Source organism: Choristoneura fumiferana, chromosome 26 (assembly GCF_025370935.1).
Source record: "Choristoneura fumiferana chromosome 26, NRCan_CFum_1, whole genome shotgun sequence".
Lineage (NCBI taxonomy): Eukaryota > Metazoa > Arthropoda > Insecta > Lepidoptera > Tortricidae > Choristoneura > Choristoneura fumiferana.
In genome coordinates this window covers 2,285,830-2,295,577 of record NC_133497.1, presented here as the reverse complement: position 1 = coordinate 2,295,577, position 9,748 = coordinate 2,285,830, and positions in this window count along the sequence as shown.

Sequence of the window (9,748 nt, the reverse complement as noted above, 5' to 3'; positions counted from 1 at the left end):
GGACGAACGCACTGTTTCGCGAATTATGTGCCCTATATTGCGCAATTTGGCCTACTAAGCTTCAAGCAGCGGTGTTCCTGAAGTGGATAGTTTTTATTTAATTCTTTAGTTTAGATTCTTTTTTTTAATTCTTTAGTTTGCAATTTTAGACCACAATTAATTACGATACTTACTTATTCAATTCGTTTCAATCAAAATGCAGTTTAACAATGATTTTTAGAGTTAAGACTTCATTCACAATATCTACACGAGTTTATCTATTCATATTGTCTCCGATGTATTGCGCACGTGATCCTATAAGTAGAGTTGCTACAGATGGAGATTGTTGTAAAAAAACCATTTCGCCAATTTTTTTTCGAATTCTCAAACATTGATATTATACATACATTATAATTATTCTATTCATTCGTAATCATATTTAACAATAGTTTTGCCCGTGACTTTGCCTGCGTAGATTTTTATATATAGGAATGAGGTTAATATCCTGTATTGCCCGTTTCCGTGAGATTTTCGAAAAATCCTTCAAACTACGGCTAAATAATCAACTGAAAATTGTGATCACTAAGTGTACATATAATGCTCAAAATACATCGAGCGATCTCAAAGATTTCGTACGATGTCTGTCGTACTGATGTATAAGTACTTGTGAGATGCTTGTGTTTTCATGCGATGGCCAAGTGAATCTATTGATTTATTAACTAAATCTATTATTTAAAACATAATAGTTATTTGTGCAACAAGAGAGCAAAGTTGTTTTTTGTGCGAGTGTTGAATTGAATCCCGAGCAAGCGAAGGATTCTATAATTGAATCACGAGCGTAGCGAGTGATTCTAGGTTAGAATCCTGAGAGCAGTGAGGGATTCAAACACACAGATGCAAAAAAACTTTGATCTGTCTTCTCTATGCACGGGGCCCTTGTCCACCTAGCTACGCCACTGCTTGTGACACATACAACTTTTCACCTTAGCAGCGAGAACATAGGTTAGAATAAATCACATATACTTACCCATTTACAAAAAAAAATACATAAATAATCCGACTATTAAGAAACAAATAATATAATAATCACATTTAAAACCTTTACTCAAAAATAATATGTACTGTCGCCATTGCATCTTTAAAAAGTCACTAAAAAGTTCAGACAATGATCAAAAACAGACAATGATCAAAAGTCTCCGGCAAGTATAGAGGTTTTGAATTTGAAACGAAAAAGTGTCCATTAAGTACGATACAAATCTCATACTCATAACATGCATTGTAATTTGAACTTAAAACTACTTACTTGTAAAATATGTCATATTTTTAATACTGCAAAAATCCTCATCTTTAAATAATTAAAAAGGTTGAACAATAAAATTACATTGGTACTATTCATACAAATATCTGCCTCGCCCGGGAATCGAACCCGGGACCCCAAGCTTCGCAGTCAGGTTCTCAAACCACTTGGCCATCCGGTCGTCCAAAATACAGGCGAAATATCGCTAGATAGCGTAGTATCGTGAGGTTTTTTGACGTTACGGTCTTGCATACAATTGGCTCATTTACGATATAAAGTTATAAACTCATAGGTACATAACATTCAGGTGGAAACTAAACTTAATCAAGTGTAGTGGCTACGCATCCTATTAGGGGTTGAATTTTTATAGCCTTTAACCTGGCCGGGGATTTTCTCGACAGATTAGTAAAGTTTGCATCAAAATCCGTTTAGCAAACTTTAAATAACTACAAACAGATAAACAGACAAAAATTCTATATGCTTTTGGAACGTGTTCTGTTATCGATTCTAAGTATCCCAAGCCACATTTTTTCGGATATCTTCCATGTAGGTAGTCTTAGGTTTAGGTTTAGAGATGCTTTATTTACTCATAAGAACAAACACATTTCCCATGACCGTTTGAGATTTATTGAAGTTACACAGTGTTATAAATGTGTTGTTTCAATTTTGGTTTTAAAAATACTGAGAGACTCACAATCTTTCACATTATTTGGTAATTCATTATAAATCCGAGCTCCCTCATACATTATGCTACTTTTACCGTAGCCCGTTCTATTTTTTCGCAGTTTTAACTTATTTGTATTTCTTAAGCAGTGTTTGAATTTTCGTTGTGTGAAAGAGATGTGGAATGTATTTTATTTGTTAGGATCTTTTTTACGAAAATGCATGTTGAGTATGTGTATAACTGTCTTATGTTGAACAGTTCCACTTTCTTGTATAGCAATTGTGTGTTCATTCTGTAGTCATATTTAAATAGGGTCTTTATTGATTTGTTTTGAGATCTTTGTAATTTTTGTAGGTTTGTTTTGACCCTCTTCAGCTTTATCATACGTATAGATGGACGACAGTGAAATAAATACTAAAATCTTGATATTTTGTCAAAATTCCAGGATAATTTTGCTGTTTAACAACATGAATCAATAGTTTTTGTTTATTACTTAATATATTTTGCTGTAAACTAGTCAAGTGCCATCCGTTTAGTTTTAATAAGTCTCTGTCGTCGCTTTTTCTAGTTAAATTAAATTCATTATTTTATTTTATTTTTTTCATATTTATGATAAAATATTCTGCTTACATTGTTCTTCAGTTAAGATAAATTAACTAAAATATTCAATATTATTCTGTATTTATTATATTATAATTTCAACATAGCAGTACTTACATCGTGCACGCACACCATCGTCCACCGTTCGGTCATTTTGTACCTGTTGTTTTTAATACTTCATGTTTTCCATTTCACAGGTATGTTCCGTATGCTGTACGAGTATACATGATATTCGGAGCGTTCAAAAATAGCACGTGCAAGTGGGCTAACAGGAAGGAGGTAGGTATCCTACTCGTATTTTAGGAATTTTAATTTATATAATATAATAACTTACGTTGCCATTTGTTAATCTAATTATTTTTTTATTGAAATAGTGTTTGTACAGACAAAGCTTTCCAAATTCTCCAGACTCATTCTACGGATCTCTACTTTATATTTAAATACCCGAGTCATGTAATATAATACCTTGTAATACCTACCTACTTATAAAAATGTATTAAAACCTGTTTTTAAAGTCGTGGTTGAAGTAAACTATTACATCGGTTCACATTAAATGTACGGTGAAAAAGGCAAACGGCGCGAGAAGAATTGCTTTTACGGATCGGCTAGCATTCCGCAGGCCGGGGGGGGGGGGAGAAGGAGAGGGGGGCTTCGCAGAAATGAATTGTTTTCGGTTTGCCGTGAGGTTACATTACATTATTGCGTACCTTTGTGGCTTTTTAAGTGTGTTTATAGGATTTGGCCCCGCAGCATGATTGAGAGGAGGTGGGTTCTGTGGACCAGAAAATATTCCCTCTTTCTGACAGAACATGGGTTTTTCAACGTTATTGAATTTACTTTTGAATCGGAAATTTATTTAAATATTTCTTATCGTTACTTGAAATAAACGGACAATCTAATTGCTGCAAGTCTATAAATACTTGCTTATTAGTTAAACATTTTCTTCCTTCTAGGGTTGTATAAATTCTGTGTCTATTGTTCGAGCCCGCTACTCGTAATTAAAGCAGACATCTGTTATACTGCCTTGTCGATAAAGTCTAATAAATATACGCATTTATTAAGTAATTCAAAACATTTGTATTTTAACGTAACAATTCAAATTCCTGCCCACCTGCGCGAGATTCTAGCGGACATAGTAATTTAATTTCGCTCGTTACACGAAGGAATTATTCGGAAAAAAGTGGAGGGAAACTCATAAAGCTATTACTTGGAAACGCCTGACGTAGCGTTCACAGATACGAGGCGAAGCACAAAATTAATTTTGAAACCGGCTTAAAATCGAAATTGTTAGCTCTTAGAGCGGGTAGTGACGATTTAATTAAAATTAACGATACAGTGCGATAAAATATAAATTTAAATAAACAATAAAGTCCAGTTTACAACAAGGGGCGTAAAGTGAGCCTCAAGTTCCTTTAAATGACATTTCGGTTTTCGTAGAAAATCATGTTTCAACATTCTCGCGAGGTCGCCATTTTTCTTGTTTTGACAACCTCTACTATTCTTTCTGTCAGGCGAGTTACATGCTTTTCCGCCATAGTAGTGTTATTAAATAACCTAAACCATAAACATAAACCTGCTGACTATACATAATTTATCTGGTTCCTTAAACAAAGTGGACAAAAAGAAAAAAAAACATTATCACTTAAGTACTCCCCACTCAATTTGTTGACACTTAACGCAAAATATAATCCAGCTTTGGGTCAACAGCAGCGATTGAAAGTACGTACAAGTGCTCTAAGATCCTGTCAAGGACCCTTTTATTTCTGCTCTAGTGCTGCTAACGAGCAACAGATAATTTGATGAAACATTTAGTAGTAACATGTAATATATTTTAACATTACTATCGATATTCATATTAATATAATAACCTATAATTTTACAGTTAAGTGTAGCTTGTTGTGAAATTGAGTAAAAAAGTTAAAAGTGTTTGTTTAATGGTTCAAACCATATATACCAATAATACTATACCAAAAATAGGTAAATATTTAACGATAATTTCGCTATTTATGCAATCTATTACTACTGCAATCTATTATTATTATAACTGTATTATTTAATAGTGACATATTTGCTGGTCAATGTTTAATTTAAGTCTTATTTCTTAAGTTTTCTATATTGTGCCGTTTATTGCCCAAGTAAAATTTAAACATTATTTTGAAATTAACTGCAACTATGAGAAGAAATATGATTACTTATGATAAAAATTTTAGCAAATTCTCAGATAAAGTGAATATATTGAGTTTTGTGTTCCGAAAATCGCAAAAATCGACACCGCTCTCTCTTAAACTCTTGATTACTTGTAAACTGTGAATAACGTTTCAGCAAAAAAATATTACAACAATGCTGGATGCAATTTTTTTTTACTATCCACAAAAAACCGGCCAAGAGCATGTCGGACACGCCCAAAATAGGGTTCCGTAGCCATTACAAAAAAATTAAGTAATATTTTTCTAAGGATTTCGTATTTTATACGGAATCTTCCATGTTTAGGTATATTTTATATCTTGGGCTGCTATTTATTCATAAACTACTAATAATTCTCAAGCAAACTTAGCTATTATAGTTTTCCTTGAAAGTTTGATATATTTACTGCCATCCTGATTTTTTTCAAATTTTTCCACCCACCGGTTTAGATTTTAGAGAGGGGGAGGGGCGCTTAATTTTAATGAACATTTGCACTTTAAAGTTGAATTTTTCACAAACAAATCACTGAATCGAAAAATCGTTTTAGGAAGCCCCAATGGTTTAAAAAAACGAATCCAACGATACCCCACACTATAGGGTTGGATGAGAAAAAAAAATCACCCCCACTTTACGTCTATGGGAGGTACCCTAAAAATAGGGCATAGTTTACATATATATCCGTGCAAAATTACAGCTTTCTAGCATTGATAGTCTCTGAGAAAAGCCGCGGACAGACGGACAGACAGACAGACAGACAGACAGACATGGCGATACTATAAGGGTTCCGTTTTTGCCATTTTGGCTCCGAAACCCAAAAAACTGCCATCTTACACAAAAGAACATAACCGATGCGATGTTCCCATAAATACTATTTTCTTATTTTAACATTTTAGCTATTTTTGTGGCAAATATTTTAATATCATTCCAACTACGGAACCCTTCATTATCCAAGGTTCATGGTCCGATACGTGCTTGGCTGATTTAATATGACACTCAATCTTAAAGTTTCATTGACAGTACATTAAGATGTAAATTGGTTCAACTATACCTACATAGCTACAAATAATAATGTTAGCATCAAATCATTTATTACCCGACTGTCCGAAGGAGGGTTATGTTTTTCGAGCGTATGTATGTATGTATGTAAGTATGTATGTATGTATATATGTAAGAATATATGTATGTATGTATGTGGGTTGTATGTCCATTTCTTTGGTCCTCGCTGCAACCTAAACGGCTGGACGGATTGTAACATAATGAGATATCATTGGATTCGTCATAACTGTCGGAGTGACAAGAAGTTTAATATTTCAATATGGCGTCTGCGAAAAAAAATATGGCGAAGTAATAAAGAAAAATCACTTCTCACGCTCGTAAAGTTCGTGTTTCTACTGTATCTAGGCGGCATAAAATGACTTTTTATGCTCTAGTGCATAAAATAAAATCTTCGTCTAATACCAACTATATTTTTTAAATATCTTTTAATTTATATAAAACAAAAATCAATCAAATCAGTCATAATAAATCAGTAAAATTAAAACAATGTAATTATTATAATAATGCATAAAAAATAAAAGGTACATAGAAAGTGAATCATTGTTTCCACTGTTGCTATTTCATTTCCTCGCCATGGAAGTGAAAAGCAGAGTGTAAAACTCGAGCATTAAACCCATTTTTCCCTCGACGTGTCTACCCACCCTCGCGTCTATTTTCACAGAAATATCAAAAAATCATAAAATAAAAAAACATTAAATTTAAAAAATCAAAAAACCCGACTTCCCTAAAAACTAAAAGGAAAAAAATAAGTCTAGTGGTCTAGAACTCTGTCAAGAAGCTCATTTAAGGTTCAACAGTCGGGACCCATTACCAAGATAATTATCAAATAATTTATTGAATCAGGCGTTACTTTGCGGTGGTCCATATCAATGAACTAAAGAGTTTCTTTGCTCACCCGCGACCTTTTGACAGCCAAGTTTATGTAAAATATGCGTTTTCATGCAGTGTCTCCACCTCCAAACACTTCTTCCTTCCTCTTCCTTCAAGTAACTCTAGTTTATTTCATTTTAAATGCTGCAAACTTTTATTAAAATAAAGTCGTTACTAATTCAAACTTGGACAAAGGTCTCTTCAGGGAACTAAGAATTTCCATACAACTATGAAAGTGACGGAGAAAGCGGGACCAACGTTTAATTTCTATCCCTTACTGTCATACTCTACGATATTAATCCATCACATATTTGTTTCATTTCATAAAGCATTAATGAGAGTGCACCTTGTTAGGTAGGTAAATGCATCGCCGCTGTGCGGGCTCTGTACGCCTGCGGGCAATAGATGGGCGCTCCCTTGTGGCAGTTGCGGCGCATGTAGCTACCCTAGAAGATACAATCAGTACCTTCCGTTCCACCAGAGAATGTTATACTGCGTTATAACTTCGACGTAAAACTTAATATGTATACATTACCAGCTATTCTTCACAAGATTGAATCTCACTTTGGATTCATAGGCTGCCACGTCCTCTGTCACTTCATGTTGCGAGAATAAATATAATTCCACATTAAATTAGTAGGTAGTATCAAATTAGGTGTTTTAGCTTCCAACTCATTTGTCTCAACTCATTCGAACCCCGCTGCAAGAGTAATGAAAAAACGTGAAACCTTCTTACGCCCCCTTCCTTTAAATTGAATGTAATGAACGCTTTAAGGCCTCCCTTTGAAAATATCAGCTTTTTCACGCGTGAGGGAGACCTGGCGCCCGCGAACAAACGAATCGTTGAAGAATCTCATTTAAATCTGAATACTATTTAATATGTTACTCGATAGCGTAGTCTGTCGAATTATTGGAAGTAGATAGTTAAAATTCGATCTGTTGACTCAATATTATTCCATCATTGCACATACTTTTCTGTTTACAAAATACAAATGCAGTGTTTCACAACCGTTTAAATAATTAATGAATGTTCATATTTATCAAAGGACCATCACCACAGTATCACTTAGTTTCACGTTCCTCAAAAATTCAAATGAATGTAGACACACAATTCAAATGAGTGTCGGCCTCGGACTCGCCCAAGATAGGGTTTCGTAGCCATTACGAAAAAATCAAGTAATATTTTTCTAACGATTTTGTATTGAAAGTCAAAGTCAAAGTCAAAATATTGTAATTCAATTTAGGCTATAACAAGCACTTATGAATGTCAAAAAAAAACTACCACCGGTTCGGAAAAACCTCTGTTGAGAAGAATCCGGCAAGAAAAGAAACTCAACGAGGTATATTTTTTTAAACCGATTTACAAAATTATTAAATGATATCTAATATACATCACAAGTATTACACAGTAGGTTCGCTATTGTGTACGGAATCTTCCAAGTTTAGGTTTAAAGGCGACGCTCGATTTTACATTAAATTTGCACTTTAAAGTTGAATATTTCGCAAACAGATCACTGAATCGAAAAATCGTCATGGAAAGCTACAATGGTTTTAAAAGACCTATCCAAAATATCCCACACTATAGGGTTCATCATCGTCATCATCATCATCATCAGCCGGAAGACGTCCACTGCTGAACAAAGGCCTCCCACTCTTAGACCGCCACGATGAACGACAGCTCGCCACTTGCATCACCTCGGTTTATTCTACGACTTTTTCGGCGTGACTGATATGTTTATTCATGCCAAATTACAGCTTTCTGGTACGGTACTAACGGTCTCTGAGTTTAGCCGCGGACGGACAGACAGACAACCAGACGGACAGACATGGCGAAACTATAAGGGTTCCTAATTGACTGCGCAACCCTAAAAAGATGGATGGAGGCTTAAATGCATGCCTAATTGTATATCATTTTCATTGTTCTGATAGTAAAAAACTTACCGAATTTCTTTAAACTAGTAGATATTCTAAATCGTTACATTGCAGTAGGGCAGAAATAGAGTTTGTGGCCACTGTACCGTTTATGCCCATTTATTGTTTAATTAAATAACTATACGTTTGAAATAAATTTATAGTAGGTAATAAAACATTTCAAACTTTATTCGTTTCAGTATACACTTTTGAAAACTCACTAAACTAAACATATTGTTTGAATACTATAACTTTTTATATATTACTTCAAATGTCAACTGGCCAAAAACGGTAACTACTTCTACCCTAAAACAAAAAATACGTTCTTAGAAACAGTAAGCGCTCAGTATAGGACAGCTTACGGTTGTCAAGAATTTGTCAGTACCTATTAGACGCCATTTAAATAAAGCAAAATTAAAATTCGGTATTACATCACACAGTACGCGAAACAAGGAGTTGTTCCTAATTCATTGCCGCGTCTCTGCGGCATTGTTCTCCGTCGTCGCACCCCTGCGTTGGCTTAGTTATGAATTGATCTTCTATAATACACGACAACCTCGAACCAACCGGTTTTGATCACCTACTTACCATAGGAATAAAACTCCTTCTATTAAGACATAAACTAGCCTCTAAGTGCTATAAGCCTAACATACGAACCCTCAGCAAAAATTTGCAGCGATCGGTTCAGGCAGATTCCTACCCATTAAAGCGAGAGACAAAAGATAAAAACACAATAGCTTTGTAGATAAGCCGTAACTTTGTGAACGGCAAAAAGCTAGATAAAACACGCAATGTAGGGAGTTTTAAAATACGGCGGGCTCCATCTGTGTTCTAACTATCTGATTCCTTTTTAGGTGTCTTGTTATTTTCCAGTAAAGTCGCATTATACAAAGTAGTTTGCTCAGAATCGAAAGTAGAATCGATTACACTATTATATTAGCTTGTGTGTTCTAATAAAATCCCAATGGCTGGCACAGGCCTCTTCAGAACAGAGGCTTGGGCCATAGTTCCCACGCGGGCCCATGCGGATTCGGAACTTCACAACGACCATTAAATTGCTTCGCAGGTTTGTGCAGTTCCTCACGATGTTTTCTTCACGCAAAAGCTCGTGGTAATTTCAATGTGATTACATGATTCGAAAAACTCAGAGGTGCGAGCCGGCTTGAACCCACGACCCCAGTTTGAGA